Consider the following 15,983-nt stretch of genomic DNA (forward strand, 5'->3'; position numbering starts at 1 on the left):
AGAAGCCTGGGGGGCTGAAGGGCTGAGGGCCTGGGGTGGTGCAGAGTGCGCCCAAGCACTGGACCACTCTTGTGGGGCAAGACTGTCCTTGTTGGAGCGTCAGGGTTCTTATCTGGAAGTGGGGCCAGAGCCGTTGCCCTGGTTGGAGTGAGGAGGCCTCACGAGTGAACTGGACACCCCAGGGCCAGCAGAGGGAAAGAGGGGAGCAAATGAAGCTTCTGAGGCTCCTTGAATTACCCCTGGAGCCTACAGGTTCTACTCCTTTGACCCTCTGGGACTCAGGAGAGCTGCTACCTTGACAACACCCAAACAAAGGTGTGTGTTTTGTTTTGTGGGTTTTCTGCCCGCGGCTGCTGCTGTGCTAGTGCCGGCCACCAGGGGGAGGCAGTGCCCATTGTGCTCCACGGAGCAACTGGAGTCAGGGAGAGCCCCGCAGGGTCCCTCTGGGTGACCCCGGCCTCCACCCAATGCACACCCCCCATTACTAGCATCCCTCTCCATAACGTTAGCTGCTCAGATGCGGGAGTGGGCTCCAAGAGCCTCCTCTTTCCCTTCAGCAGGTGTGCCCAAGCACTCACCCTGGGTGGGGGAGCAGCATTGGGCTTGGGCGTGGCTCTGAAAATGACCCAGGTGGGCCTGCCCTCCAGAGCTGGCAGTCGGGAGCGGGCGATGGACAGGGCACAAAAGCAAACAGGCAAAGAAAGGAAAAAGGAAGTGCTGCCAGGGAGGGCTGGGGCCTGCTGGGTGGGGGTCTGAGAGGTCTTGCTAAGGGGACATCTGTGCTGTGACCAGAAGACAAAGCATGGGCCAGCCCTGCATGAGTCTGGACAGTGTGATGGAGAAGGCTCAGCAGACAGGGCTGGAAGGCACAAATGAGTTTGGCCAGAGAGGAGTGAGAAAGCAGGCCAGTGTGGCCCAAGTGAGCTGGGGGCGGGAGGGGAAGCCCAGGGGCCTGGAGACAGCTGTGTGACAACACTACCCTAATGTACAGCTTTCAGCAACAGACACTGATCATCACACAGTTTCTGTGGACCCAGATCCAGGGCAGCTCAGCTGGGTGCCTCAGCCCCCAGGTCTCAAGGGAGGCTGGGACTGGGGTCTCAGCTGTGGCTGGACTGGGCAGGACCGGCCCTCAGGCCTTTCTCATGTTATTGGCAGGACTCAGTTTTGACTGAGGGTGTCAGTTCCTCTGTAACTGTTGTGGGGACCCTCCCTTGGTTCACTGCCATGTGGGCCTCTGTAGGGCAGGCAGCTCACGGCATCAGAACTCACTTCCCCAGCGTGAGGCGTGAGGGTAGGAAGGAAAACAAGAGCAAACAAGCAAGACAGAAGTCATGGTTTTTTGTAAATCTTGGAAGTGACCTCACATCACTTGTGCTGTATTCTGTTGGTGAGAAGCCAGTCACTAAATCCAGTCACCCTTGGAGGAAGGGGATCACTCAGCAACTTATGTATCAGGAGGCAGGGATCTCTGGAGCCAGTGCAGAGGCTGCTTGGGACAGAGGCTGAGAGGAGGCAGTCAGGCCTGATTCTAAACATAATGGAGGCCAGGCGTGGTGGCTCACACCTGTAATCTCAGCACTTTGGGAGGCCAAGGCGGGTGGATCATTTAAGGTCAGGAGTTCAACACCAACCTGGCCAACATGGTGAAACCCCATCTCCACAAAAAAAAAAAAAAAAGTAGTCGGGCGTCTTGGCAGGTGCCTATAATCCCAGCTACTTCGGAGGCTGAGGCAGGAGAATCACTTGAACCTGGGAGGTGGAGGTTGCAGTGAGCCAAGATCATGCCACTGCACTCCAGCCTGGGCAACAGAGCCAGACCTTGTCTCAATAGACAAACAAACAAACATAATGGGAGCCAATGGAAGGTGTTCCCACTGGGAGATGCTTCCATATGCCACAGGGGGCCAATATCTGATGTTTGCTTAATTTTCAACCCGTTCATGGTGCAGACGAGGAAACCAGACTAAGAAGGGAGTGACTCCCTAGATACAGCACCAGTGCCCAGCCTGTCCCACTTGTATTCCGGGCTGTGTCTCACCTCTGTTAGAAGTTTCTTTCCTCACAGTTGTAAAGGCCAGAGGCCCAAAATCCAGGGGTCAGCAGGGCCCTGCTGTCTCTGAAGACCCCTTCCCTTCCTAATCCTTCCATCTCGAAGTCTGTGCAGTAGCTAACAGGTTTTGTAGTATTGTCTCACATTAGCGTGGTGATGTCCCCAGGAAGTAGATGTTAGAACCATCCCCATTGTGCAGGTCGGGAGACTGGGGAGGCCCTGAAAGGCACAATGACTAGTTTGGGATCACAGAACTGGCAAGAAGCAGGAGCTTGGTGACCCAGATGGCTTTCCCTCTGTGAGCCTCAGGGGCTGAGAGCATGAGAACACAATGGTTGGCTGTCCCAGCTCCCAGAGTGGCTGTGAGTACCTGGAAGTGCCCCTTGTCCCCCCTCACACACCTGCCATCGCTCTCCCCATTTCCTTAACCCCCAGCACTGCTGCCACTTGATTTTTATGAACATCTGAATATGACGAAGTAGCAAAGGCGGATATTCGCTCATTCATTTTGCATCTGTCTCCTGGGTCCAGGCCATGCCAGAGGAGGGGGTATCACAGTCCGGGGAGTTGCCAGGGGAAGGGGCAGTGCTCATCTGGGGAGTGAGTGGGCACAGAGAGATTCCAGAAGGAGGTGTCCTGTGGTCATGGTTGATTCGCGGAGGGGAGGTGTGATGGCGCAGAGGGCGATGACTGGGGCCGCTGTCTATCCGGTCAGTTTCCCGGGCTGCTGTCACAAAGTGCTGGGTGGCTCAACACAACAGAAATTTATTCTCTCACAGTTCTAAAGGCCCGAAGTCCAAAATCCAGGGGTCAGCCAGGCCCTGCTATCTCTGAATGCTCTAGGAGAGGATCCTTCCTTGCATCTTCCAACCTCTGGTGGCTGCCAGTTTCCTTGGCATTGGTTCCTGGTGTTGTAGACGTGTGACTCCACACTGTGCCTTCATCATCACATGGCCGCCTGTGCGTGACTGTCCAATTTTCCCTGTTATCATAAGGATAGCAGTCACTGGATTAAGACCCACCCTAATCCAGTATGACCTCATCCCGATTCAATCCGCACAGACCCTATTTCCAAATAAGATCTCATTCACGGGTACCAGGGATCTTTTTGGGGGGACACAGTTCATCCCGTAACAGGAGTATTGGGAATGACTCCCCTCCCACAGGCCGGGTAGTCGCGTGCCTACGAGGACTAGGGAAGCAGCGGGGAGTCGGAGGACATCCCAGGAAGCCAGCCCCCAGCTAGGGGGTGTGGGGGCGTGAGCGGAGCCCGCCTGCTCCTCAGCTTGGCGCATTTTGGCAGCAGCACCAGCAGGTGGCGCTGTGCACTCCCGTGCGGCCGCCCAGCCCGGCGCGGAGCTGCCGCAGACAAAGGTCTCGCTTTTGGGTTGCGAGGAGCTTGCGCACAGCTGTAAACAGGCCAAGGGCACGGCCACCTTATGGGTGACACACACGGGAGGAAATCAAACCAGGCGGGGCCGAGGCGGGGTGACTGGGTGGCGACTTTGCGTCGGAGGCCGGCGGGGGGCCGAGGAGGAGGTGACAGGGGTGGCAAGGAGGACCATGGTTTGCAGACTGTGGTGTCAGCGGGGCGGAAAGGAAGGCAGGGACGAGGGATAGGGGACCTGGGAGGCTGCAGGGGCCGGGCCCACAGGGGCCAGGAGTTTGCCTTTCGTTTGGTTCCTCACCTGCAAGCTGAGCCGGCCTTTCTCAGGCCTCTGCAGAGGCCCTGTGGCTGATTACACCTGCAAATAGCTCTCCTGTTACTGCAGGGCTGTCTGGCCCAGGTCTGCGGGTGCTCAGAAGGCAGCCCTGGGCACGGGTGGGCTGTCTGTGCAGATCGAGACTTGAGGGGTCCTTCCCCCCAACCCCAGCCCCAGACCCTGTCTCAGGGGAGCTGGGATGCCTGAGGTGGTCCTGCTGCTCCTGGCGGCGGTCAGCACGGCCCCGAAGAGGCCCCTTTGATATACAAAGGGGCGAGGCAGTGTGGGGCTGAGGTGCAGGGGTCAGGTCCCTGCCATGGAGCCGCTTACATGGCATCGGTGAGAGGGAGCGGAGTGCACAGCAAGCCACTGGCCCGGGAGTGGAATGAGTGGAAGCCATTCCTTTTTTTTTTTAAAGACAAGGTTTTGCTCTGTGGCCCAGGCTGCAGTGCAGGGGCGGGATCACAGCTCACTGCAGCCTCGACCTCCTGGGCTAAGGCCTCCAGAGTAGCTGGGGTGGCAGGCGCACCCCAACACTCCCAGCTAATTTTTGGATTTTTTGTAGAGACAGAGTTTCCCGATGTTGCCCAGGCTGGTCTCAAACACCTGGGCTCAAGCGATCCCCCCGCCTCGGCCTCCCAAAGTGCTAGGATTACAGGCATGAGACACTGCATCCAGCCAGAGGCCATTTCTTACTGTCACCTCCCTGCCTGCACAAGGTCCTCCCACCACCCCCTGGCTCACGGAGCTACCAGGCCCGCCCCTGAGGCTGCTGGTCCTTGACAGTTGGTTCAGTGATTGATTCACATAGCAGATATTGGCCTCTGTACACCTGGCTGGCACTGGGTGCCTGGCCTGTGGGGAGCACCCTGGCTCCTGTGGAAGGGTCAGGGATATGGGGCAGACAGATCTTGTGGAGAAGGCATGGGCTGGGAGCCTGGATTCAGTGGCTATTCTGCCATCAGCGGCGTGGTCAGTCACCATTGCATGCTAGCCACAGGATCATGCTCCAGAGAGTCCCTCCCAGGCCATCCCTGCACCTCTGTCCCGTGCTGCAGAGGTGCCTGGTGGTGACAGCCAGCCCATAGTCCTTGTGCTAAGGTGTCCCTTGTATCTGCTCAGCACTCTGCAAGATAAGTGCCACTGCCATCCTCCATTCCAGGTGGGGAAACCGAGGCACTGGGAGGGGAAGGGACTTCACAGCTAGGTAGTGGCAGTTTGGCAATGGCGCCTCCCTGTGTGCACACAAGCCTGGGAAGGGCCAGGCACTAGGACCACATTCCTTCCAATTACAGCGGCCTTCCAACGGTCAGGTCTGGGCCTGGCTGCTGGGCAGGGCGGGGCTGGGAGGCCCCAGGCCCCAAGTGGTGGTTAATGGCGGCGAGGAGACGTAAACAGAGCTAATGAGCCCCTTTCATCGTCTCCCTGCTCTAATGAAGGCCTTGGACTCTGGGCTCTGCATTTTGGGGGTTCTTGATTCTGCAGCCTCAAAGAGTCTTAGGGCCAGGGATATGTAGGCCCCCCAACAGGGGTGGGGTATGAGCTTATGGACTCCCAGTGTCCCCTCCCAGGGCAGCCAAGCCAGGGTGAGGAAGTGGAGAGGAAAGGGCATGGAAAGCATCGTGTCATCCCCCTAAAAATTACAAGCCCCAGAAAAAGGGAGTGTTCCCATGGCAACCCAGAGCAGTTGCTTGGCAACTGCTGGCCCCCAAAATACTTGCCTGCAGGAAGGCTCAGGGCTGGGGCTTTCCGATGGGCTTTCCGATGGCTCACCTCCAACCCCCGCCAGTGCACACCCACCCCTGACCCGAAGAGAAGACTCTGAGGCTGAAAGAGAAAATGCAGAGACCAGGGTCCAGGACCTTCATTAGAGCCTGGGGAGGAAGGGGCCTGACCTGCCGAGTTTCCTCAGATACTTCTCATGACCCACCCGCCCTCCACCTCCACCCGGAGACAGGACCCAGCAGCCTCTGCTCCTGGATCCTTCCTGAGGCACACCCCAGTCCACTCCCCTCTCCCCATCTCCCCGCTCTGCCAGCTACCAGGCATCAAACCAGTCCCCTAGCAACAGAGGCCACTTCCTGGATACCTGAGTGAGAGTTGACAGTGGCAGAATGTCAGAAAATGCAAGGTCAGAAGGCACAGCAATGGCTTGGTGCCAGCCAGGGTGTGTGGGACCATGGGGTACCATGTGTGGTACCATGTGCTTTGCAGCCGTGGCCTGGGGCAGGCTGGCATGCCAGGGTGTGGTTGAGCTGGGTAGAGCCCCTGGAAGAGGGGACTGTGGTTCTGGGCCAACTTTGATACCAACTGACTATGTGACCGTAGTGTGTCCCTTCTCACTGGCCTCAGTTTCCCCATTGGTGACTCATCTACCCCTCTGCCTGTGTGTTCACCGTTCAATGCATAAACATTGCCCTGTGAATTATGTCACCTACTGGGGCAGGAGAGTGAGGGGACCAGGACCAAGCCAGCCACTGCCCTTCCTCCTCACCTGCCAGCATCCACCTCAGCTATCAGGCCCCCGGTCCTCAGGTGAGGCAGGTGGCTTTGGAGCAGGACACCTGGGTCGGAATTCCAGCTCAGCGCTTATTGCCGGGCATCCTAGAAGCAGCACAGGACCCCTCTGAGCCTTGCTGTCTGCCCTGAGGCCCCCGCAGTTGCTGTGAGGGTGTAAGGAAGCCCTGCCCTCTGGGCTCCCATAGGGATTGCCTTAGTTTGTGGGCGCCCACCCTGCACCCAGACCTGGGCACTGCGGGAGCCGAGGTGAGAACACAGATGAGGGGTGTCCAGCCTGGAAGGAGCGAGGTGGAGCCCCAGACCCTGGGAAAGGGTGGGGCAGCAGAATGATGGGAGAAGGCAGGTGGGGCCACACTGCCCAATGGGTTGGACTTTGGAGATGGGAAGGATGTGAGACCTGGTTGCCTCAGATGTTCTCTCTGGGGATGACAGTGAGGGTAGGACTGTTGGTGACCACCCCCCGGGGCCTCCCGGTGCTCTCATGGAGCCAGGATGCCAGTCTGACCCTGATCACTTGCTCACTGTGTGACCCTGGGTCATGACCTCACCCCTGTGAGTCTCCCTTGCCCCATCTGTCAAATGGACAAGGGGCGTGCCCACCTCTGGAGTTGGGTGCTGAACTCGTATGTTCACTTGGGGGTCATCGGCTGGGCTCAGGGTGCTCCCATGGGGACTCTGCCCAGCCGCCCCCAATTGGAGTGCCACATGAGGAGGGGCAGGGCAGGGGGCAGCACAGACAGTGGCGGGGAGCTGCTGGCCCACAGCCCAAGGTGCGTGCAGCCCTGGCCCACGTTCATGCCGGACGCCACGCCAAGAAGGCGGGCGGACGAGGTGAGCCCCCAGCCTAGCACTGAAGAACAGGCGGCAGGAGGCCGCTTCAGCTGGTGGGAGGGAAGATTCAGGCATACAGCCCCACCCACCCTGCCTGGGTGCTGCACCGAGGACCCTCCCCCGCCTCCCCCACGTTGGCCTCCCCTCCCTGCACTGCCTGGTGGGCACATAAAAAACTGGGAGGGTGAGACCATGAGAGGGTGAGACTGGGGGGAGGGTGAGACTGTGGGGAGGGCGGTGGAAGGTATTTAAGCCCTGGGGGCTGCCACCACGTGACCTGAATCCATTCCAGAGGGATTCCAGCTCCCACCCCACACCTGCCGGGCTGTGGCTGCGGGGAGGGAGAACCCCGGCCCTGAGCAGCACTTATCTGTCCCGATGATCAATGATTGGCTGATTAATCACCTGATGAGTGCTGTCATCTGTCATGATGATCACCAGGAACAGAAGCCCCAGTGAAGTTCGGGCTGTCTAGAGGTCAAGGGGAGAGAGGCCTGGGAGGTGGGATGGGAGCCCTGGCTTGGCCTCAGGGGACCCAGACAAGTGGGCTCCCTAACTCCTCTGCACCCCCATTGCCTCCTCTGCAGACCTGCGAATGTGGGGGAGTGTGAGATGCTCCTAAGGCCCCTGGCACGACACGGGCAGGCCCTCCGCAGGTGGCAGCCAATGTCCGTTCCCCTTCACAGAAGGGAGATGGCCGATGGCCCACCAGCTCCGGCTGCCCTTGGGGATTCAGGGTGTGGGCGCAGGGCAGGGACACTTGCAGGCCCTAAGTTGAATCCACAGGTCTTTTCAGGTAGGGGAACTACGGCCCAGAGGAGGCGAGAAAGTTGCCCAGACTAAGCATCGCTTCTTCCCTGAGGCCAAGTTCCAGGCCCTGGCTGCCCAGTTGCTCAGGACTGGAGTTCAAGGGTGAAGCAGTCCACCTGGCCTCAGGCCCTGGGTGACTGGGGAGGTGACAGCTGGGGGTAGTGTGCAGGTAGGTAGTACCCAGTGTGGAAGGTCCCAGCTGGCAGCGCTGCCTGCGTGGCCCCCCTACCCCCTCGAAACAGATGCTTGCCGTTCTTCAGGCCTCCATGAGGACTTTTCTTCCCAGCTGCTGGGGCCAGGGAGTCCCTGCATGGAGCCTTGAGGGAGTGTGCTCAGGGGTCTGGGGATGCTGGGGCACCCGTTGCTGTCTGGCAGATATGCAGGGAGCAGGGTGTGTATCCGGGGCCTCTGGGCCTGTAGGGGCAGGGGCTGTGTGCTGTGGGATGCCGTGGGGCACATGTGCATTCCTGCACGTATGTCGGGGTAAGGGCATCTCTCTGCCTTTGGGTGACCCTATATGTCTGCAGCATGCATGTGCCCAGATGTGACGAGCTTGACAGTGGCTGAGGGAGCACATACATGAAGGGGTGCATGTGGCTGCGCATGGGGACACATGGCTGCTGCCCGGGGAGGGAGAGCACATTGCCACAGTGAGTGTGGGAGGGAGTGGGGGTTTGCATTTTGCCTTTTTAAAATACTAGACCTGGCTGGGTGCGGTGGCTTACGCCTGTACTCCCAGCACTTTGGAAGCCAAGGCGGGTGGATCACCTGAGGTCAGGAGTTTGAGACCAGCCTGACCAACATGGTGAAACTCCATCTCTACTAAAAATGCAAAAATTAGCCAGGCGTGGTGGCGCACACCTGTAATTCCAGCTACTCTGGAGGCTGAGGCAAGAGAATCGCTTGAACCTGGGAGGCAGAGGTTGCAGCGAGCCGAGATCACGCCCCTTTACTCCAGCCTGGGTGACAGAGCAAGACTCTGTCACAAACAAACAAACAAAGAAAGCACCAGGCCCAGGCTGGAGCCGTGACCATGAGCAGGGCTGTCCGTTTTCTCATCCGTTACTGGGTTGACAGCCAGGCCCAGCTCACAGGATTGTGGTGGCTGGAAACTGCTCAGCCACTGCCTGGTACACCCAGCTGCCCACCGTGGTGCTGGCATGGAGACCTGAACAGCTCTCGGAGGGTCTCTGGGCAGGGGAGGGCAGCTGGTACCTTGCTGTCCTTTGTCAGGTGTCCCAGGTGAGGCAGAGAGGAGAGGTCCATGAGTCTCGCCTTCCAGGGGAGAAGCCAAGGAAGGAGCCAAGCCCAGGGGTTAACGGGACAGTGGGTGGCAGGAGGGGGGGACACAGTAGTGTCCCTCAGACCCAGGGCCCTAGAGTCCCAAGGGATTGCTCTTCTCTAGCCCTGGGGAACTTCTTGCAGGCAAAGGACTGTGAGATAGAGGGCAGCGGGCACCAGCCCTGCCACCTCCTGGCAGCCAGCCAAGGCCCTGTGCCCTCTCCAGAGGCCAGGGCAGCTCAGGAGGTCCCCTTCGGAAAGGGTAGCCCCACTTCCCAGGTCCTCAGCCCCCTCAGGCAGGCGGCAGGCTGGTGGCAGCACCGGGCACGCAGTGTCCCTGGCACGGCAGGCAGCCTCCCAACCACAAGGGCCCGTTTGTCCTGGTTCCCTTGGCCTCAGTGCACTGGGTGACCAGGGCCTGCTGGACACAGGGGCCTGACTGTGGGCTCAGCCCCCATCCCCCATCCTCACCAGCCACGGCTGTGCGGTGCGGAGGGGTCTCTGCCCACACCAGAGCAACTTCTACTTACCTGTGAACAGAGACCCATTGCCCAAGAGTTGTTCCTGGGCCAGGAATTTAGGAAGGGAAAATCCCCTAGGTTAAACCAGGGCCAACCTGACCACCTACCACTGCCTCCACCGTCCCAGGGCAGGCTGGCTTCTGGGAAACTCCAGGGCCCTGCTTCTAAGAAAAAGGGCTCTTGCTTCCCAGAAGCCTGGCTGCCTTCCTCCTCGCTCTTCCCCCGCCTGGACTTGCCTCTGCCTCTCTTCTCAGCCTGGTTCCCAGGAAAGCACTTTAATGGGAGGGAGCCAGGTGAGCAGAGGCGACCCCGCCCTTCCCTGGCCCTCCACCCCCCTGCCCTCCCTCAGGCTCCTCGCCAGCCTCATCACCTCTTACAAGGAGCTCTCCTGGTGATCTTCCCACAAGAACCTCTGACTTGTGTTGTTTTGTTTTGTTTTGAGACGAGTCTTGCTCTGTCGCCCAGGCTGGAGTGCAGTGGCACGATCTCACCTCACTGCAACCTTTACCTCCCGGGTTCAAGCAGTTCTCCCGCTTCAGCCTCCTGAGTAGCTGAGATTGCAGGCACAGCACCACACCCGGCTATTTTTTGTATTTTTAGTAGAGATGGGGTTTTACCGTGTTGGCCAGGCTGGTCTCGAACTCCTGAGCTCAAGTGATGCACCCACCTCGGCCTCCCAAAGTGCTGGGATTATAGGCGTGAGCCACCACGCCCGGCCTTGTTTTGTTTTTTGAGATGGAGTCTTGCTCTGTCACCTAGGCTGGAGTATGCAGTGGTGCTATCTCAGCTCACGGCAACCTCCACCTCCAGATTTAAGTCGTTTTCCTGCCTCAGCCTCCTGAGTAGCTGGGATTATAGGCACGCACCACCATGCCCAGCTAGTTTGTTTGTTTGTTTGTTTGTTTGTTTGTTTGTTTGTTTGTTTGTTTTTGAGATGGAGTCTTGCTCTGTTGCCCAGGCTGGAGTGCAGTGGCACCATCTTGGTCACTGCAGCCTCCACCTCCCAGGTTCAAGCAATTTTCCTGCCTCAGCCTCCTGAGTAGCTGGGGTTATAGGCACCCGCCACCACACTCAGCTAATTTTTGTATTTTTAGTAGAGACAGGGTTTCACCATGTTGACCAGGCTGGTCTTGAACTCCTGACCTCGTGATCCACCCGCCTCGGCCTCCCAAAGTGCTGGGATTACAGGCGTGAGCCACTGCGCCTGGCGTAGTTTTTTTGTATTTTTAGTAGATGCAGGGTTTCACCACGTTGACCAGGCTGGTCTCGAACTCCTGACCTCAAGTGATTCACTTGCCTTGGTCTCCCAAAGTGCTGGGATTACAGGCGTGAGCCACTGCGCCTGGCCTCGGTGAAATGTTTTAATGTCCCTCCTTCCAGCCATACCCGCGCTGCCCCCTCAGCTCTCCTGGTCTCTCTGCAGTTGTAACACCTGCTCCTGCCCCACGGGCCCCATCAGCCTTCTCTGTTGTTTTTGCCTTCTGGAGCATTCTTATTTTCAAACATGCATTTTACTTATTATGACCCAGGCCAAAGGTGATTTTTGTGTTTTGTGTTTTTCCCTGGTCTATCGCTGGCACTTGAATAGTGCCTGGCACCTCGTAGGTGTTCAGTTAATTCGCATGGTCTGGCTGTGTGAATATAGTCGTGCCCCGGGCCCTCTCTGTGGTCCACAGACAGTGCAGGCCACAAACTCTGTTACTGATCCTCATCTACTTCAGTAGAGAAATGGACATTGTTTAGAAACTCCATGGCAGTTGACATTGCTGCAACATTTCGGTTGCATTTTACAGAAGTATCAGCTGGCCTTGAATTCAAAATAAGAACTCTGGTTCTTCCCTGTAGAGGATGCCACCTTGGCGTGCCATGTTTTGACACGGAGCATGTGCCAGGCCCTATCTTGAGTGCTTCCCATCCAGTGTTTCAGCATGCAGTCTTTTACAGGCAGAGGTGATCCCTGTTTATGGGCCAGAACCAAGGCCCAGCAAGGGAAAGGGACTGGCCTGGCTCACCCAGCTCTGAGGCCTTAGCCCCAGACTCCTGACACTGTAGGCCCCAGCTCCCAGCCGCTGCTCGGATCCTTACAGTTAGATGTTGGGTTCCTCCTGGAGCTGGACCTGGGGGCAGGCAGGGTGGGGGAGGGGAGCTGCGGTGCCCTTGGCAGGGCTGGGTCCTGGTGGGCTCAAAGCCAATGGGAGCGGCTGGGGCAGGGCCTGGATTCTTGGATCCTCAGTTTCTTGGCAACCTTCGTGACTCAGTGGGCTGGTAATAGGGGCCGGCAGGCAGGCAGCCAGTGCAGGGGAGCCCTGCGGTGGGTGAATCAGCCAGTTGCTGAATTACTGTCCTGCCTGGGGTGGTGCCAAGCCCCAGCTGCCAAAATAAACACAGCCCCTCTTTGCCTTTCTGTCCCCGCTCCAGGGTGGCCCACCTTCCACATGCCTTGGCAGGTGTGTCCTGTGGAGGGAAAGGGCCTCCCCATTGGGGTGTGTAGCCTTCCACAAGTCATTCGGAGGCTCTGCCTCCCCACCACACACAGGGGTCCTCCCGTGAACCAGAGGCCATTGAGATACTGGCACCCTGGACCTAGAAGGGCACCATGAGGATAAAATCACCTCTGACTCTTTTCCCAGCACTTTGGGAGGCCGAGGTGGGTGGATCACGAGGTCAGGAGATCGAGACCATCCTGGCTAACACGGTGAAACCCCGTCTCTACTAAAAATAGAAAAACTTAGCCGGGCGTGGTGGCAGGCACCTGTAGTCCCAGCTACTCGGGAGGCTGAGGCAGGAGAATGGCATGAACCCGGGAGGCGGAGCTTGCAGTGAGCCGAGATTGCGCCACTGCGCTCCGTCCTGGGCAACAGAGCAGACTCTATCTCAAAAAAAAAAAACAAAAGTCTTCCTGCTAAGAGTTTGCAGGAGGGAGCGACTGGGAGCGCAGTCTCAGAGTCAGACAGGATTGGAAGCCCTGCTCTGCTGTGTGGCTTTGGATGAGTTTTGTGCCATCTCTGAGCTTCTGTCCTCAAACTTACCTGCAAAACCTGCTTTACGTATCATGATGGTGAAATGATACCTGCATTGGCATGGCAGTGAGTAGTAGAAATTATCGGGGGTTGTGGGCTCTGGTTTAGGCGCCAGGTTGGAGGCAGCAGTGATCAGGAGAAATGGAAGTCAGAGTTCCCAGCCTGGGCCTCCTACAGGGGACAGACCACCCACCCCAGGGACAGGGCCCAGCAGTGTCAAGTCTGTGTGCTGCCTGGAACAAATCTACTTGTGATCCTTACTTTGGAACAGAGTAGAGGAAAGCAAGGGGGCCGGACTTACACCCTACCTTGGCACTAACATGCTGTGTGACCTCAGGCAAGTTGTTCACCCTCTCTGGGCCTCAGTTTTCTCAGTTTTACAACAGAGATGATGACTGTGGCTTCATCTTTCTGGCAGAGGCTGTGTGGAAAAGTGCTTTGTCCCCACTGAGGTATGCTAAAGGCAGCGCCAGACTAGGCTTTAGGGGATGAAGACATGTCAGGAGTTGATCCTGCCTCCCAGGCTTCTGAACATGGCAAGAATTTGCCCCTGGGCTGCACGGTGACAGGTGTCAGTGGTGCCCCCATCCCTGGGAGTCTCCTAGTCAGATGCCAGGCATAGGTGCAGTCTCCAGGGGCAGGATCCATCTCGTGTATGACCACAGCACCATCGCTGCCTAGCAGAGCCGCCTGGGCCTGAATGTGTGTTGAGTGACTTGACGGGCCCTCAGGTTCCCAGAAGCCAGGGGGAGGGGAGCTGAGTGTCCCTCCAGCTGGATACTAAGTCTGGTCAGCAGGTCCCTGAGTCAAGTTAGCAGCAGGAAAGAGGAGCAAAAGCCAAGCCTCAGCCTCTGCTATCTGCTTCCTGGACAGGATGTGGTGCCGAGTAAACAGCTTCTCGAGGAGTCACCGCTCTGGCTCTGAGTCACAGCTCCTAGCGACAGCTGCACAGTGTTTGTAAACAATGGGCCTCGCACCGGCCTGGCCCTGCCCCTACCTAGAAAGGTGCCTGTGGGTTGGGTTTTGCTAGCCTGGGCTTGTGTGTGTGGCCAGGTGCATTATCCCAGGCCACCTGGACTGCTGGGCAGAGCATCGTGGGACCACTGGCAGGTCGTGTGTCCTGGGAGAAGCCTGAGATCAGGGCTGTCGTAAGCTTCGCACACAGTAGCTGGAAATGTTTGTGTCGTGTGTGGCCCTCCCTAGGCCCAGCTCCTGAAGGCAGCCAGAGTTGGGGTGGTGGGGGGCTGCAGGTGGAGCTCTTCCAACTGGCCTCACCCCCAGGCCCCAGCGCCTGGGCTCTCCATGGCGGTCTTCGTTCCAGGCAGTGACAGTGATGTGGCGCATCACGTGGCAGCCTGGCCGGCAGGGAACAAAGACCCTGCTCTCCCCCAGGCTGGTGGCAGAGGCAGGGCCAGGGACCACGTGGGTGGGAGGAGGAGTGCGTGGCCCTGCTGCTCCCCTCCCGCCGGCACCACCTCCTCAGGATGCCTGCATTTCTGAGTGACAGCTGGTGCTGCTCCTCCTGCAGCCTGACTGTGTCACCAGCCCCTCGACAGCCTTTTCAGCAAACTCAGTGCCCACTGCCGTGGGTAACCCTGCCCACCCTGGCTCCAAAAGGAGGAGCCCCAGGATTGGGCCCTGAGGCCAGGCTGACCTGTGCTGGAGGCGGGGGCAGGGGAGATATGGGGGTAACAGGCTTGGGAAGCTGGGCTGGAGTGGGCTATTCAAGAATAACACAGAAAGCTTGCGTGAGAGATGCGATGGCCTGCACAGGGCCTGGTACCCAGGAGCTGCTTGTCCAAGTAAAGGCATTAGCTCACAAACACACCTAGCAGGGTAACCTGGTTCCCTGCCACTTCCCTACTGGTCCCCCACCATGAAAGCTGAGCACTTCTGGCCGGGCGCGGTGGCTCTCGCCTGTAATCCCAGCACTTTGGGAGGCCGAGGCAGGTGGATCTCGAGGTCAGGAGTTTGAAACCATCCTGGTCAACATATGAAACCCCCTCTCTACTAAAAATACAAAAATTAGCCTGGCACGGTGCCGCATGCCTGTAATCCCAGCTACTCAGGTGGCTGAGGCAGGAGACAAGCTTGAACCTGGGAGTTGGAGGTTGCAGTGAGCCGAGATGGTGCCACTGCACTCCAGCCTGGGTGACAGAGCGAGACTCCGTCTCAAAAAAAAAATAAAAGGAAAAAAGAGAAAGAGAAAGTTGAGCGCTTCTTTCCAGGGCCTCTTTAAGCCCCCCACCCAATCAAATGTGCACACACTGTAGGAAATACCTTCTCGCCCACTGAGCCTTTCTACAGGGCTGGGCTGAGAGGTCACACTTTACATACAAGGAAACCGAGGCTCAGGGAAACCCTCCCCACCCCCCCAAACCACGTGGTGAGCTCCCTGTTAAACTTGGAGCGGCAGCCGAACCACACCACACAGTGCCCACGGTCACATGGCCAGGCAGTTGGCGACACCGGAGTGAGAGGCCGAAGCTGGGGACAGTCTCGGATCCCTGCTCGGATACCAACCCCTGCCGCCTGCCTCACCCAGATCCTGCCTGTCTGCACAGGGCTTCTTTCCCGTTAAGAGTGTGTACCCAGACAGCGTCCTCTTCGTTGGTCTCCTCTCCCGGGGGTGGCGGCTGGCAGCCCGATCGCCGGGGGTGCCTTGCAGTACCCATCTGTGTGTGCTTCTACATCAGCAAACATTTCCGAGCTATCTGCTAGGATCCAGATACAAGCCACACTCTGAGCACTGGGCAGACCCTGGACTGCCATCTGGACCTTGCTGTCAGGGATGGAGTCAGGCTATGGCACTCCTGGCACAGGGGCAGCACCCACCAACATTGATCAAATGTCTGTTATGTGCCTGGCACTGGGGCAGGCATGTGACCCTGTGGCACCTGAACTCCTCAAATCCCTGTGGGAGATGATTGTTGCACATCTGCCAAGCACGACCATGAGCCAAGCCCATGCTGAGTTATTGTGGAATCCTCCAGCGCCCTTGTGCCCATTTTACAGAGGAGCAAACTGAGGCCCAGAGATGCTAAATCACTGGCCCAGGGTTCCAGAGTCCCTGGGGATCGGAATTTCAATCCTGGGCTGACCGGTTCACAGCCTGGCTGGCTCTACTATTTCTCGAAGCTAAAGGTTGAGTCACTGTGTGCGAGAGAGGTCAGAGGTGACGCCTGACTTTCCCAGGGGACAGGGCCTTGGAGCCTGGCCCACAGGAGGAAGTGTGCCAGATGGA

The 15,983-nt window shown here is 58.2% G+C and overlaps 2 protein-coding genes across 3 annotated transcripts in view; one reads left to right on the plus strand and one right to left on the minus strand.

Moving 5' to 3' along the window:
- DPH7 (diphthamide biosynthesis 7) overlaps positions 1–3,292 on the minus strand; it is an 807,287-nt gene extending 803,995 nt beyond the window's left edge. Inside the window, exon 1 of the mRNA XM_050760127.1 lies at positions 3,289–3,292. The gene's annotated coding sequence lies outside the window, so the exon portion shown is untranslated. The remainder of the gene's footprint in view (positions 1–3,288) is intronic.
- Positions 1–15,983, plus strand: part of RALGDS (ral guanine nucleotide dissociation stimulator) — a 50,688-nt gene that overhangs the window by 1,153 nt on the left and 33,552 nt on the right. The window lies entirely within an intron of this gene.

This window comes from Macaca thibetana, chromosome 15 (assembly GCF_024542745.1).
Source record: "Macaca thibetana thibetana isolate TM-01 chromosome 15, ASM2454274v1, whole genome shotgun sequence".
In the NCBI taxonomy this organism is placed as follows: Eukaryota; Metazoa; Chordata; class Mammalia; order Primates; family Cercopithecidae; genus Macaca; species Macaca thibetana.